The 17,728-nt window shown below is 36.5% G+C and overlaps 1 pseudogene; it reads left to right on the top strand.

Moving 5' to 3' along the window:
• Positions 1–7,131: 7,131 nt before the first annotated feature.
• LOC140245871 (uncharacterized) lies at positions 7,132–16,821 on the top strand (annotated as a pseudogene).
• The last annotated feature ends 907 nt before the right edge of the window (positions 16,822–17,728 follow it).

Below are 17,728 nucleotides of genomic sequence, written 5' to 3'. Positions count from 1 at the left end.
GACGCGGTCTAACTAGTCGCATTTGTGATACTGTACATGGTGCTGTGATACTGTTGTTGTTGTGTGGTTTTTTTTTTCAAATATAGCAAAACGATGGAATGCAAAATACATACTTTTCGAACGATGCTTTCTTCTTGGCTTTATACAAGCTCCTTAACATAAGACATGCCTTTGCGTCCTCTGTGTAAATGCGATTTACTGTCAGATTTTGTGCCTTCATTGTCAATGACGACGTTATGTCCTCGTTAATTCTGAGCAATTTTATTAAACTATATTAAGTGTTATTTTATATTGTCACGCATTTCGGTTCTGATGTTTGATGTAACATCATGCGTATATAGCATCACATGTTTTTCTTTGCCTTCATGATGATTGTACAAATCTATGTAAAGGATGTCTCGCCAACGCTATTGCAAATTACAAGTTCAGGTAGCCCAATCTCAATTGCTTTGCATTCAGCAGAGTTCTCTCTTTGTTCATCTTTCTTTGTCCTTTTGAACTTCACAAGTCTATTTTACGCTCTCATCACTTTGACCTCGCGCTCGCTTGTTCTTTTGACCTTCACATGTCCTTTCTGTGCTTCCCTCGCTTTGACCTTGCTCTCACTTCAGTATACTTTCGCTTTGTCCCTTCTCACTTTGACTTTGCTTGGTCTTTCAGAACTCTTGCCTTGCTCTCCTAAAGTTCAGCTTTGCCCTGACTTTCATAATCTTTGTTCTTACCCTTCGTCCTTGCCTCTCACTGTCCTTCAGCCTTTTCAGCCTGCTCCCTTTGCCCTTAACCCCCACTGTCCTTCAAGCCTTTGTGCCTGCTTGTTATCTTGGCTTTCTCCTGTCCTTGTATCCTCTCCTTCCCTATGACTTTGAGCTTCTTTTCTATATTCTCAAAGATGTCCTTCTTCTTTTCTCCGCAGCACGATAACCGTCTTTCTCATGACAGGTCCTCTTTATCACTCTCGAACAAGAGGAGCTTGTTTGAAAGGGGTATATAAGGCAGACTTTATGTTTATCTTGGGGTTCACTTGCTTGGAAGAATTATTGAGAGGAGACGGAGTGAAGACTTTGTCAGCTAAAGAGCGAAACCCGTGTTTGAACAGCGAGAGAGTAACCAAGGACAGAGATCAAGAGTCAACCAGTCCAGAAACGGTCTCCAGTCTTGTTAGCTTATTGTATTATTTAGTTATTCACCGCATTGCACCTCTCATGCCTGGCGAGACTTCCTCAAAATCCATCCCTGTACATGTGTTCGAGTGATTCTTCATAATAAACTTCTTTAAACGTGATTTCTGCCTGATGACTGTAATTTTTTCTTGACCCTCGGCATCCTTCGACAATGAACTTCAACATATAGCGGGACTTTATTTTGGGACGTTCACAGAAAATGAATTATATTCTGCCACCTTCGACAATTATAAGTATAAGCATAATACAATATAATTTCGCATTCGTTGTTTTACTTGACAGATATTGTACAACTATTTTCCAACAGACAGTGACACACAACTTTTCAAGATAATCATTACTCCAAAGGGGTTGGATGCATTTACCATTCCCTCCTTTCTGCAGGAGGGAAAATTGCAAATGTCGTAGAAATACACCTCTTTTTTCTTCATATACACGAGATCCTAGAGCAAGAAATGTGATATCAAGGCGTGTCTTGAGTTTGATCGCAAAGTAATTAGAAAAAAAGGTAGAAAGAAATAAAGAGGGTTGGGGAATCTATACGACCGTCCGGCAAGGTGACTGAAGTAGAAAGCGGTCTATCAGAACAAGGTTGTACATGTATCGTGCACGTCATAATAGTTTTCTATTATTGATAAGAAAATGCATCCTCTACTAAAGTGATTGGTTGATTGAGCTTCATAGGTCGTTCACATTTTAAACTAATTTCGAATACATGTATTTGCAAGTTTGACTCTCCATGATACACTATTTCGGAAATATCGTCAGTTTTTATTACGTCGTATTTCTTTATCGTGTTTATAGGCGGCACTATTTGTGAAATGATGTCCGACCTAATCTTGTGGTAACAATCAACTCATCAAAAATGCAAGTATTCAACGGCCATACGAAGGCTCGAATACTACTAGTAGGGACAACTTTTGTAGCATCACGGCTGCTACATTTTTTTGTTTTTGGTTTTGAAATTTCTGATCACTTTCTTTGTGGTCAGTGGCCTGATACTAATAGAGCGCCAGCTGCTGATAGGCATTAATTTGTAAAGAAATTTTCCCTTAGTGAGAACTGTACACACTCAAAATACATTTGTTTATACCGGACCCAGATTTTGGAATAGCTTAGATAATGATCTAAAAGATTCTGTGAAGTTAATTACATTTAAGTATAAACTCAAAAAATATTTGCTTTCTAAATATACCAGTTAATTCTTTTCAATGAAAAAACCCGTCATGTTTCACTTTTCCTTGAGATTTTGTAGTGTGTCCACAGACCTTTTCCATCCCTCTCCTTTTCCTTCTCTATTCTTCCCTGCTCCTTTTTCCTCGTTCTTCGTTGTGCAGTATCTGTCTGAGTGCATTTCCTCAAATTATGTTATTTCTGTGTATTGTGTTACTGTTGTTGTTGTCGTCGTTATGTTTTTTTTTTTTTTTTTTGTGGCCGATTGCATATCTTCCTTTCCGTTTAATTTTCCTGGCACACCTGGCCCCATAGTGTCTGTGCCACAAGTGTGATATGTTACATAGTTTGTACGTTTGCATTCTAAAATCCTAGTAAGTATTGTTCATAGTATCAGCATCATATATCAATAAGTAAAATGTACAATAGTATATAAATTATAGAAGAATTTAAAATGAATATGTCTTATTGGTATAACAAATTGGTGCTGTTGTTGTTTTGTTCCAGTGTTCCACGTCTTACAAGCCTGGCTTTTTTTAGTGGAACATCATTCGTGTATAATTATACTTTATATTGTATTGAAAATCAGACGAGTGTAAGAGAAATGAAAAAAAATTGTATCACTTTGGATTATGTCAACTTTTTCTTTTCTTTTTTTGTGATGATGGAAATAAATAAACTATTGAATTGAATTGAATTGAATTGAAAGAAACCTTCATTTTTCCTCTGCTTTTCTTGAATTTTTTTAAATCCAAAATGCAAAACGCATTATACTCTCCCTGACTTCAAGTTCATGGTCAAGACTGGACTTCGGTTCCTGGAGTGCTATTTCACGGATGCTCCCCTCACTGGAAAGCACCGTTATCGAGTCACCTCTGCCCATAGTTTTAGCCAGAAACTCTTAATGTAAAGTATATGAAATAGTCGTATATTCGATGTCGTCAAAATTTGACTGCGCAAGAATGAAGGGTGATACTGTAGGTAGAGCACGATAATTTTATCATAAGCAGCCGTATAAAGGCAGCGGCACACCAAGCACGGACCACGACAATGGTACGCTTTTGTTTTGTTTGTTTGTTTTTTTTTTGTTTTTTTTTGTCATGCTGCGCCAAATGTCTGCTTCTGTTAAAACACCACTTCCCTGCTAATAATTTTGTTAGAAAATAGATCGTCAACTCGTGATTTTGTTGGTCTTGATTTGGGCATAAGAATAACATTTTGGTATTTGTTTGGTAATTTTTTTTTTTGTACCAAATTCAAGATTTCATTTTTTGTTAAACAGAACTAGACATGTTTTTTTTTTTTTTTTTTTTTTTTAAAACGAATCATAGCAAGAAACCGGACCGATGCAGTTTACCGTGCTTTGTGACAATTAACGGAGGCATGTATGCTACCCACCTTGCCGCCATGCGTCGAATGTTTCAGCAAGTCATGTCACGCCGCCCGCTACATAGTCGTAGTTCGGATTATTCATACTTTGCCTGAGATATTTTTCTCATAGAAAAATAACATACATGTATGGGCTCTTATACTATCATAGGAATATGTGGAAATAAAACGTCTGCCATGAAATGTTGCTAATATTAGACTTTCAATAAATCATCAAATTAATTGGCAAATGCTCTATCATAGAATATTCCAGACTGAAATCATAATATCACTCCATGTTGTTATCCCACCCTATGGCTGCAGAAAATAAAAAAAAAAACATGCCCCTATTATAACTTGTGCACCATGTACACTGTCTTTGCATATACTCCCCGGTAAACACAAGTCTTAGATTAATCTCCCTTTGGACCTTGAACTATGTCTTCATTTACTCGCAGACAAGCAGGCATTGTAGTTGGTACTGCAGCAGCTGCTGCACCTCTGCATCTTTCAAATTTAGCATACGGGCTTATATGGAACCTTCGACACGACAGTTCAGCGCAGAACAGCCAGGCGTCACGAGGAGAGTATAACGAACCGTAGTTTGGCGTGGCTCGGATCGGTGCAGGAAATCCTACCTTGGACAAAGTAGACCCTACTATCTCGAAACAACACGTTGCAATGAAAGACGAAATCGCGCCACTTCCCAGACCGTTTTATGTATTGATTTGACCGAATGATTTTATATTGTCACAATCTGCCGTCATTTTGTTTTATCATTTGTTTTTCAGTCATTGACAACTTCCACACTGTGGTGCCCTACAGTCGTAATGGATAGAAGCAACGACCTCATTTTTCTTTTTATTGTGACCGCTTGTGTGTTTTGTTGTCCTGTTGCAAAAGGTAAGCTTACACATATTTCTGTGAAACTGTATTTGCATAAAGAAATTTGATTCAAGTCCCAACCTACATATTCATTGAAGCCTATTCAATTCACATCTATTCAGTTCAATTCAATTATATTGCATCATAATTGTGCTGCACCTCTTAGCAGCATGTAAATGTGCTGTGTATTCTTCATCTTTACCAATATTTTCTGCCTAGGTCATAATCTAGGACACTTTAAAGATATTCAGAAAAAAATGTAATGGTGATAATCTAAGTTCACTAAAACGTAATGAAAGAGACCAATAAATGAATTATTTCACTTTTGAATGCAATATATGGGCTTAATATGTTGCTCTTCATGATGATCAATTTTCTTGATTTACAATCTAGAATTTGAACGAGTAGTAAAGTTGGAATGTGATTTTGGAATTAAGCTACTCATAGAGACAACACTATTGATCATTAGTAGGAGAGGAGATATGATTGTCTTTACCCAGGAATGTTGTTGAAAATGCTGACTGAGATATATGATTACCATTGTACAAGTGATGATTACAAGTGTAAGAGTCCTGTATAGTATGCGGTAAGCCTACTGCAGAGGCTTTTTTTCCCCTGCAGATTTAGCCGTAGGCACGATGCGTTGGTGAGATTTTAGATATGCAGAAATTACTCAAAATATTGCACAGAGAACCGCAATTAGTCTGACCTAAAATTGTGAAGTTGTTAGTGTACTATAACGGCATTTTAGACACATCTTTTGCCGGCTAGGTAGGCCAAGAGACAATGATGCGTGCGAATGGTACTCTCCTGCAGCTCCTTCTCCACGTCTTGAAATTTTCGTACTTTCAGTCATCATGAATTATGATAGAAATTTACATAGAAGATGACTTTGCAAACGTTTAGGGGAATTTTCCACTGCTCAATTGGCATGTGCGTGACGTGGAGTGAATACTGTGACTGCATGAGGAGAAGGGATTTATTGTTACAACAGGAAATATGTACTTTGTACCTGATATCATCATGGTGGTATATCGACCCATTGAAAGAAAGATAAGCAGATATATGTGTACTTAAACGACAAGGTCCATGTTTCAAGGAACATGATCTTTGCTCGCACATTGGTGATATACATATAATCTTGTTCAATAGTAGTATTGGACCTAATTTTGTCGCTGAGGGTACACGGTGTAAAAGACGACGCAGGTTGTAAATTGGAATAAGTGGAAAAAGATGCACAAGTGCATATAGGAAATTCATATGGGAAAGATAAAAGAGTGGATATGATGATTATACGAGAATTGATAGTAATGAGGGAAAGCTTTTTGTCGTCCTATTGGGACTTTGGGAAGCGGCTGCCAATAGAACGAAATTCGTCGATTTTATATCTATCCGGTTATATTATGACTCGCTGTACTGGTGATAACAGTAATAGTGCTAGCATTTTACAGCAGTGCCGGTGATTCATTTCATTTCATTTCATTTCATTTATTTCCAAAATTCTCATTAACATACATGTAACAAAGAACAAAGTGGAGATAAATAACATTACATTCGGTAACAGTATACGGTCATTTACAATAAAAAAAAAAAACACACACACACACAATGGAGAGAAAAAAAATGAAATTCTAAGAGAGAAAATGGAGGAGCCCGCAGAGGCCATTGGTCTTTCTACCTGTAACGGCTGGACTCCAACTTGATATCTAACAGATCTTTGCGATGTAACACAAAGATAGGTAAATATAGTTACCAGTTTGTCTAGTGTTATATAAATGAATATCTCTCGTACATTTGAACATTGAACTGCACAGTCGGGTTGATATTATTTCGGACCTATGTTTTACTTTCTTTTTTCCATCTTGATGGAAATAATTCAAGAGCCAGCAAAGATTAATACTATCACCCTCACTGCAAGATACGCAGTACTATAACTACAGGTGCCCGGAACAACTATAGGCCAGATGAATTAATGTAAGATTTCTCTATCATTGTTACAGACTTCTTAATCATAATATACTATATGAATATCCACCAGGAAGGTGAATACGCTTTCTTCAGTGTTTCATGTAAAACACTAGTTGAGGTGATCATAGTGTTAATCGTAAAAAACAGAAAAACAAACAAACAAACAGAGTTCATTGATTGTAACCCTTAGTTCAACGAGGTAGCAACAATTCACACCGTAAGATAAAATCAGATAATACATGTTTAATGGATAGCAATGGCTTTCATTTGGAAGCAGATGAATTATCAGCACGCATGCAGTGGTGCCCCCCCCCCCCCCCGAAAAAAGGCAAAATTATAGCCAAATGAAACTTTATGTGCAAAGGAAACGCTTTTTGCGAAGCGTTTCGTTCTGCCACATGGAAGGATTTGAAACACTATAGGTTCGTAGTCAATTTGCTTAATATACAGCAGCTGATTCTTGCCAAGATGCTGAAATAATGTATGAAATATTGCAAACTTAACCAACTATTTTTCTTAATGTCTTACGTTCGTCACACACCTTCGTCAAGCCTCGATGGTAGGTACCGACCCTATCGCTGAAGGATGGAAAGGGGAAGAAATCCGACTGCCGTGCATCTTCCACGAGGAGCCCTTCGCTGTGTACTGGTCGAAAGAAAACAGCTCAAAACTAGGCAAGTTGACGAACAAAGCTACTTACTTCGACGGGGAGTTCTCGAGCAAGGAGAAACGATTCGGTATCGACAAAAGTTTCAGTCTCAACATCGTAGATCTGGAGGTGGCGGATGAGGGTAACTACCATTGCCAAGTGGTTCTAGAGTCTTTCCAGGATTTCTTGAATTCCACCAGTCTCACCATAAATGGTAAGTTAACAGTTCACCAAAGCAGGGTTCACATACTCTTAAAATGAAAGAATGGAAAACAGGGGTGATGATTTTGATTTATATAACTTGTCACGATTGCTCAAAAACAGAAACAGCAGAACGATAAAATATTCTTGTCATGTGAGTGAAAGTTTCTTGATCTACCCTCAAAAGAAGACTGCAAACATACATAGATACAAGAGATGGCTGTTGGGATGTGGCTCAATCTAAGAAAATATGTTTGAGGGTTTTATTTTCGGAAAAAAAATGTTCTCAAAAGAGAGACACAAAATGCTGCTGCTGCTGTTCTTCATTGACATTTCGTAATATGTCTTTAAGCTTTCGATACACGATAGCCTGTAAAATTTGCATTGTAAAGTCAAATATTTTGTAGTAATAAGATCATATGTCATATATTATGTAATGTTTGGCAGAAGAAGAAAAATGATATAAATTGAACTGAATTGAATTGAACTGGATGCATGCTGTGAATCACTTCAGTGACTTCAATATCAATCGATGTGCTATCCAATCTATACAATTATGATTTTGGTTAATTATTCTCTTGACGTACGTATTATCTTAATTGCTGTCATCATAGTCGCTCTTTAGTCTTTAGTTTTTCTTTTGTCACCATACTTGTCACTGTTACTTCTGGCAGCCAAGGCGACTGGGCATATCATCGAGCAGTGTGTCGGACAGGTTCGCAGTTCGAATTCTTGTACCATCCAAACCTCGAGAGAAACCCCAACTTTTCATCTTGACTGCAGAGTCACGGGGTTTCGGCCAAATGTTTCACTCGTGTGGAGCAAGTCCGGTCGAGTACTGCCCCCGCTGTGGTCCGACCAATACACTTTGTCAGACGGAACTTTCGAAAGACTCGAGACAATTACTGTTACAGCCAATGACGAGACGGACCAAGATTTCAAGTGTACGGCGTCCGGTCTTTCAGTTGAGGGAACCTCAGTGAAAGTTATTACCGTTTTATCTTTTCATGGTAAGCGGTGAAGAAAAAAAAGTTTATCCTCTGGATTTCTCTGTTACATGTTATAGAAACATTCTTCATTGCGTCACGTTTCAAAATTATGAGTGCGCCAAAAAAGAAATAATTTGTGATTGTGTTTTCATCTTCTAGTTAATGTGGTAAATCAATGCCAACTAAAATGTACTCTCGGGCGGTGTGCTGACATATTGCAATTAAGCAATAAAGTGTGATCATAGGAGGGACCCATGGATAGCGACAATCCATATAAAAAGGAATTGTTCCTCAATCGGGCTGAAGCTCGCTTCTCTTTCGTCATCTAAATACGAAATGCTTTTTCGTTTGTAGTTTCATGTTGAGCTAATCTGCTGAACAAACAAAAGTATAACATCATGACTCTCGGTTAGAACTAGCTTGTGAAAAATACACTTTTTTTTTTTTTTTTAATTTCATCAAATGAACCTGCTCTTCTGGTTGCTTCTTTTTGTGTGTTATTTAATGGAACAAAGACGTCCCAGGTCCAAACAAAATCGCACTCGGAATCGGCTTGACGTTGCTCTTCGTGGTTCTCATAACAGTGCTGTTTTTCGCTACTGGAAAACTTTTACAGATTTACAAGCCAGAGCTCATTCCTGACGGTAATGTTATCTCGTCTGGTCTCAGAGTTTATCTTTTTAAAATCCATTTCATAAATGGCTTTACAATCACCAAGGGTCGCAGTTTGACATCTTGGTTTTTTTTTTCTCACTTTTGGGTGCATTATAAGTTGAAGGAAGAAATTCTTCCATCTGAATTAAGATGTTGGTTTCCATATTTACAGTAAACTCACAATGCAGAAATTATATATTTGAAGTGTTTGTTTGCAAAAACCGATAAGTCCATTTTTGAAGATTTTGAAGTACGATCTCTGTCATAAAGTACAAAACAATACCTTTTAAATGATATATTGGTCACTACATATAAAGGTATATTTTTGAAGTTATGGTCAAAAGAAGCAACATTTTTCTTATTATTCTCTTTATTTTTCTTGACCTTTAATCGCAAATATCTCCATTTGGCAAATATGGACTTATCGGTTTTTGCAAACAAACTCTTCATTTGAATGTTATGAGAACTCCTGTTTCTTGTACTATGGAATAAAGACAGTGTAAAGGATGGTCTTCGGAGGTATTTGGCTTCAGATGAATCTGGTCCCATGACCCAAGGAAATTATTTGAGTTTCATATTCAGATGGTTGAACATCATTACTAGAGTTTAGTTCGGCTTTATACTTTGTTGATTATAATTTTTAGGACCACGAAATTTCAATGTCAGGACAAAAGAAAATTAAATTAGAAAGCTTAGAATTTATTAAGTATAAAGTTTTTACTTTGCCTTAACGTGTTAAACATGTTGTAGGCTATACTATAATATTCCATAAACATTTGACAATTATTATTTGTGCACTCTTATCTAAAAGCACTTCACTTGTTTATACACTTGCAGGTTTATCGCGTATTCCAGGCTGGAAGAAACCTCTGATAGATCCAAGGAGTAAGGGATTACATTTATCAAATGATATTGAAAATTAATGTTTTGTATAATTTGTGTTGTTGGGATAGTGTTATTCAGGTAGTCTCGGCAAGGTAAATAAGCGCTACTCTGCACGTGGTGCTTTCAGGACACATGTTAACATAAAAGGTGAAACTGCTTGTAAAAAGATATAACTGATGTTAGTGGCAGGTATTTGTTTGAACACAGTATCTGCTGCTGCGAAATGTAGATCCAAATACAACATACCACCATCACTGCCAATGCAGCAAACATGATTTTGGTATGCAGTGTCGAAGGATATCTTTTTTTTTCAACTGGATTAAGAATTTTGATATGATTGTAGAGTATCAGAACAAATACCCTCGAGGGCTGTTATCCCCGGCTAAATTCTAGTTAGTGATAAGGTAGAGTAAAGATTAGGATTGGGTTTAGGTTTAGGGTTAGAGTTTGGGTTAGGGTTAGGATTAGGTCCAGGATTAGGATTAGGGTAATGGTCAGGGGAAGGTTTGGTGTAATTGCCAATGGGGTAATTGTCCTAGACCCGATTGTAGTGGTTGTTTTATTACAGTGATATAATCGTTTTTCCTTTGTCATGGTGACATGAAATGAATAAATTTGAATACAAATGTTATCACACATTTTGATCTCTTAGAATAAATATGGCTTTTCAAAATAACTTCAGCATATTCCGAGAAAATACCAGTCCCAGTTTCTCACAGTTGTTGTTGTTGTTTTTTTTTTCTCCATGTCACGACACAAAGTCGAAGAGCGAGAAAAGCTTCGAACAATGACAAGTGACTACCGACCTGGAAAAGCTGCGGGGTGTAAGCTTGACCATCTGGAGCGAGTCAATATCAATCTATTCGGGCAGATGAGCGCAGGAAAATCCGCTTTCATTAACTCCATTTTCTTTGCCTTCAAGGGTAAGTATTTGCATTCGGGCAGATGGCTGCAAGAAAATCCGCTTTCCCTTAACTCTATTTTCTTTGCCCTCGTGAATAAGGGGAAGTATTCGTAGCATTCTATGATTGAAGTTTCATGCAAACACAATTTTACTTTGTTATGAAATTCAGGCAGAACGATTTCACTTGACTTTAAAGCATAACTTTAAAAGCAAGAAGACAAGACAATTAAAAAAACTTTGATAGAATCTTTTTTTTAAGAGTGTATATTGTTCTTTGAGTGAAGTACTTGACGGCACACATAGAAATAAATTGAAGTCTAAAGTGTAATATTGTTAGGATTACAAATTAGTAGTGTCATGGGTAAAATGTCAGAGACAGAGGTAACAGGATGAAAAATCCGATTTAAAACTAATCGTTAAAATATTACAGTAAAACAGAAGGACGTCAGGGGTAAAGTTTTGATGGAAAAATATGTCATGGATATCAATATCAAAGGTAGATTGATATTCAGAAAAATAAATTCTCCAGACAAAATCATCTCAATCACAACAATTTACGTTTTAAAAAGCTAAAGTAAAGCTGGAAAATTTTGTGCAAGATAGAAATATCTGTGTTTATAAAGTTTTATAAGTAAAAATGCCACTTGTGCAAAAGTCAGGGGTAAAGGTTTTATTGTGAAACTTTCGGTGTGAACGATTACAATGTCACAAACAAAAAAGCATGGATGAATAAAGTCAAAAATAGAATATGCCGGGGTACCAAATAAGTAACAAGTGTTAGAAGTGGAAAAAAAAAATAGCAGTGAGAATGCTGTGGGCAAAATAACAAGGGTAAAACTTGCCGAATGTGCAAGGCTTCGGCTTTCATAATGTCGATGGCAAAATGCCAGAATCTCCCCCCCCCCCCAAACAAAACTAAACAAAGCCCCAAAACCGTCAGAAGTTCAAATGTAAGGGGGTAAACTGTCAGCTGTACAAATATAGTGGGCAAAGATCAGATTTAAACACACGCACTATATTAAATTGTGTTCATCTGGATCAGACGTAAAAATATTAATTCCCATGATGCAGATACATTGTTTTGAAAGAGAGAGAGAGAGAGGGGAAAAAAAAAGATGTGCGAGAGAGAGTAATGTTTATCGATATCATTTATTCATTGCAAAGGCAAATGTTTTTTGTTTTTGATGTAATACCTGATGTATCTTGTGTTATGTTTTTGTTGAAATAAAAAAAAAAGAAGAATGAAAATAAATGAACTGAATTGAAATTGAATTGAAAAGTTGAGAAATTTTCCATGACACCAAAACTTCTGAGGAATTACTGCTGGAATAAAGTATGTGTCTTTAATGTCATGTTAATTCTTGAGATAAGAGCAAGAAATGGAGAAAATGTTGTTTTAAAACTACGTGGACCCCGAAAAGTGTGTGATGTATGTTTATTTCTGACTGTGTTTTGGTAAGATTGAAAGCAAACCTAATTTCATGCATCAATCGCATTTATTCTGACTGGTTGCAAGAATCATAATATCAAAGGACTTTATTGAGAATCTTGAAAGAAATCCTCCTCATTACTCTTTTTTTACTCAACTTTTAATTTTAACACCTGAAACTGTAAGTAATTATGGAGGAAATGGCCATAGAGGTGGTATACATAGACAAAGTAAAGCGAGCTTCTATCTCCTAATTGTAATCCTAATACGGAAAAATGATACAAGTTTGTTATGGGGGGGGGGGGGGACGTCTTTAGCATATTCCACACTATGCAAGCTATAAAACATAAATGGCGAAAGTGTAACCCTACCTTTCATGTTTCATACTTGCGAATCTTGAAACTTAAAATGTCAATAACTGACCGCACATTCTCTCAAATTTTTGATTGCCTACGTCTGTGTATGTGCGTGTGTGTGTGTGTGTGTGTGTGCGGTGTAAAGAGATCCGTTATTCCTTACATACCATCAACCAACCATGCTTTCGTTTCAACATGCTCCTTTCTTGACAGGAACTTACGAAAACGTAGCAGTTGAAGGGTCTGTCGAGAGCGGAGGAGGGCAGACCAAACAGCGTACCCACCATCCGTTGACAGAATTCATCTCGGTGCAGGACAACCGAGGGATGCAGAGCTTCGACGTAGGTGAACTAAAAGGGATTAAAGAGGAAATCCGTAAGTTGAACTTCATTAATATTCTCTATAACAGAATAAGAAGAACATTATTCGGAAGATGAAAAGCAATAAAAGAGAAGAGTGGTCAAGTTGTCTGTTCAGAAAGAGATTAGAAAAAAAAAATCAGGGCTTGTTTACGGCGTACAAAACAATATCTTTTTCATGACCACGGTCGAAAGAAATTCTACTAATAGGCCTCTTTCTTTGTGAAGCATTGGCAGCGATTGCGCTCTCCATATTATGGTAATGACGATAAACCAAAAGTTTCTGAACGTTAAAACACCTATCAAACATTTTGTACCAACACTTTACTATACTTGTACAGTCGAGGAATCATAGTCGTAATTGAATTGAGAGCGTTTCCCCGCAGGTTCTTAACAATAAAAGAATTAATTTCAGGCAGTCACTGGGAAAGAGCAATTTCAATACAATGAAAGATAGAGTAGATAACAGATGTGAACACTCACGCACAATACAAACGGATCAAAAAGAGTTCATCGCATCGCAAATTGTTTTATTACGTGAAATGCTTGACAGAAATATTTTATGTTAGTGTGTCATACAAAAGCAGAACGCAGTCTATACTAACAATGTATTTTCAGGTGGTTGCAGAAGCATGGATGCGCAGCACAAAATACTGAAAGACAAGTCTCAAGAATGCCACGCAGCTGTCTTAGTATACCACAAGACGTGAGTAAAAAACCTGTATGAAATTTTAGAAAACCAATCGATACCTCATTTTTTTTTCTTCTTTGCAAGAGACTACAGGTTTATGTAATAACATGGGTAAGACAAATGCCCTCCTGAAAAACTGACTTTTGTAATATATCCTAGCATTTCTAGTTTTGGTATGCTTTTTATCTAAAAAAATCGTAGTAATTTGCACATCGTATTGAGTTTAACTGAAGCTTTTGTGAAATCATGAGTCTGACAAAAAAAAAAAATCCTTCATATTTTGCTTTAGTGAACAAAGTTACACAAGTTGCCAACGAAATTCTGTTGCCAGATTGTGCATAAAATACAAGTACAACACTCAGGTCCAGCGTTCCCTTTATTATGTCATTTAGAGAAGTTAGGGTGGACGGCTTTCGGATTTTAAAATGTTTTCAAGTTTTAAATTGACGGTAACCAAAATTTCAGATGAGTAGATTTTTTTTATTTAAAAAAAAAATTATATTTTTCACGTCCTTGATAAAGTGTCTTGCACATTAGCTAAGCACACAATTTAAGGATTAGAGAGGGAACTTCACATGCATTGCGACGTTAGCTAACTGAAGAACTTTTCAAGGCCAGTTAGCCGTACCTCTAGGCCTCTTAAAGTATCGGCATTTCACAATTTTTATGCTACGTCAGAAGAAAGATCATTGTATAATTGATTTTACATATATACTTATATATATACATACATATTATGTACATGGATACATGCATATATCAAAATATGAAAGGTCTGCGTCGTTGTGTGAAAAATGGATATCAAGAGTAAAAGCAGTCATTTAAAAACACCGCAGGAGCCCAAAAAAGTGAATTCCACTTTTTTTTTTTTTGCTCCTGTGCGTTTTTATACGAGTGTTTTTACTCTTGATTCTCATATACATGTATACATATTTCTGACTGCAGGGAGATGGGCCAGCAGGAAGCTCACAAATTTATCTACCAATTCTTTGAAGAGGTGAAGACTATTCACGGTAGGTCCGCTTCATTTTGAGGATAATTTTCCATGATACAAATGGAAACGACGAAATCAATTCATTACATTACATTATTACAACGATTTGACAAGTTGCCCTTCAGTAGCACCAAAGTGTAAAGCTTGAGTAGCATCTACGGCCATGTTAACATTATCAACAACAACAACAATGGTATAGGCATACATTACCCGGTCAAATTCGAACCCGGGACCATTTAGGACATCCTCCTAACTATATCAAAGCGTAATTTTTGATTATGTCTTGTTGACCTGTCCCGTCGAGAGACAGCTTTTTCGGTGAACGCAAAAGTGAGGACATATTATTTGCTTTTAAGACAGTTTTATGTTTTCCGATCAAAATTACCCTATTCTAAAGAGTTACTACCCTCTTCTTGTCATAATCCGTTCTTTTCATCAACCTACTGACCACAACGCATGAACTGTACTTTTTGAATTATTTATTTCCTCAAAATCATAGTATCATCGCAGGACAGACGTGTAGACATTGCCGTGGTGCTGAATATCGTCAAGGAGTCATGCAAATCTCGATAAACTAATGAGGCTTAATTCATGAAAATACCAACCATATAATGAATACCGGTGATTTCTAGTTTATAAAAGGCATTCTTGTGATGCAGGACTGACGAAATTGTACACTTTGTATGATTTCTTTGGTATTGGGTCACATATACAGCGTGTATATACATTTGAGCAGATTCTAGGCTTTAAAATGGTGTATAACTCAGTTCAAATTGACTCTTCTAAGCCATCTAAATATTTGAAAGAAAGTACACACTCTGGAATGGTGTGAACTGAGAAAAGAGGCACCGAAGTAAAGGTTTTATGCAAGCACTTTAATCATGTCAATCTTTGGAAATCGTGCTGGCTGTGCGATGAATGGGACAGATGTGAACCACAGTAGCAACAACAAGCGATTATCAGCTTAAGCTAAAATTGAGCATGCTCAGTTAACACATTTTGTCCATAATAAATGCCAACTTTCAAGGTGGTAGCTCTTGAGTTGAAACTGAAGGGTGTGTAAAGAATTTTAAAGAAATGAAAAGGGACTTCTTAAGACGTACCTAATCGCACTACTCTACAAAAATAGGACAAAACTATTGACAACACACTTTCCTGTTCGGTTTATGGCCCCAAACTTACAGATAATATACACAAAGAATAGACCTTTCAGAAAGTATGAAAAACTCAAGATTAACTTTGGTGACCTGTTTCACCCTTTTGAGGTCCTCATACAAAATCAAGCGCTGCGACTTTATGTTCGTTTTGCGATGCACGGTCACATAATTACATATGTAATATATATATATATATATATATATATATATATATATATATATATATGTATATATATATTATACATAAAGGTGTATTTAAAATATATCTAACCGGCGAGTCGTCCTTTATCATTTCCTCTCGAATCTGTCTACAGTGACTTCACCGCTACTCGTCATAACCCATGGGGACGAATACCCAGACTCCAACGCGGTGCTCCAGAGTGTACAGCACATCGTCGACAACAAAAACAGAGTTCTCTTGTTAGCAAATTACACGGAGGATAATCACAAGGAGGACATCGATAAGGACATTCAGCTGCTTCAGTTTCTTTGGACGATTTTGAGGACTTGTGATCAGAATGCCTACAATCTTGAGTTTAAGAACCAAGAAATTATTATCGAGGAACCCAAACCAGTCAAAAAGCAGCCTCCAAGAAACAAGAAACCAGATCCAGATCCAGAACCCCCAAAACCAAGAGATGAAAAATGGTGCAGCGTCATGTAATCAAATGTTTTATAGCCGCCTTGTATATCCCTGTTCATTTTCACAATTTAATTAATTATTCACTGTATAGCTTCTATCGACCCACATCAATGCCTAGAGATACCTCAAGTTATAACGGGGCATTGTGGTTGGTGGCTTCGATGTTTGGTCTCTGCTTTACAAGTGTAAAACAGACGTCAACAGGATTCCAGAACATGTTCCGTGCGCTTCATGTACATTGTTGTGTAAAGCTACAGATGCATATTCGATATGATTTAATTGTCTTAATATTTGGTCTATACAAACAAAACGTTTAAGGTATGACTGAGATGGCGATCATTTTCATGAGTGGAGCATGTATAAGAGAAATAAAAGTGCAGAGCATACATTTGTGTATGCGTGTTAATTAAAACAAATGAACACAATGACGTATTAACAAAAAGAACTATATCCTGTTGCAAGGTTGATGTACACGGACACATACACAAAGAAAACGACAAAGTTACAGTTTCACTGATAAGGAGAGACAGATCCGTGGAGAAGTATAACCTACATGATCAAGGGGGCAGATGATGTCAGATTGTAGGCATATACGTCTTCAAGTTTTCTTTTTTGTTGTGTGCTTTTGTTTTTGTTGGTTTTTTGTGCTATAAATGGCTGGGGAACGCATGCCCTGTGAATAACATTTGTTTGTTTGTTTTTTTTTTGCATACGTTTTAGTTATTTAGAGTTTATCCAGATAGAATTTTCTTCTATTTTCGTGAGTAAACCTAACACTATTTTAGAGTTGACTTGAAGTTAACTTGCATTATTTACAATTTGCAGATGAAACAAAAACCCAGCTTTAGTGATTCAAAATAGTTCTTAAGTGTGAGTTAGGCATAGAAGCTATCAATGTAAAAATTCCAATCATTATAATCAATGTTAAGAATGGTTAATATACAAAATGTGAACAATAGTTAAAATAAAGCTGTTTCTAGACTAAATCGTCTACAGTTATTGTTTAGTAAGTAAAATAGTGATATCTGCTCATATTCTAGGCTTTTATTGCAACATGTTTATATACATAATTTTGTAGTAGAATGTCTTGTGATACAACTGGTCTCCATAAATGTATCAAATGAGATAACTTGAACATTTTTAATATCACTGCTCCCAGTGGTAATAAAAAACAACAACTAACCTTTAATCCATGTCTTGTAAGCGGAAGTCAGTATAGCGCATTTGATTCTGTCTTGAAAT

The sequence above is a fragment of the Diadema setosum genome, unplaced genomic scaffold, assembly GCF_964275005.1.
Source record: "Diadema setosum unplaced genomic scaffold, eeDiaSeto1 scaffold_48, whole genome shotgun sequence".
In the NCBI taxonomy this organism is placed as follows: Eukaryota; Metazoa; Echinodermata; class Echinoidea; order Diadematoida; family Diadematidae; genus Diadema; species Diadema setosum.
This window is presented reverse-complemented; position numbering and strand designations above follow the sequence as displayed.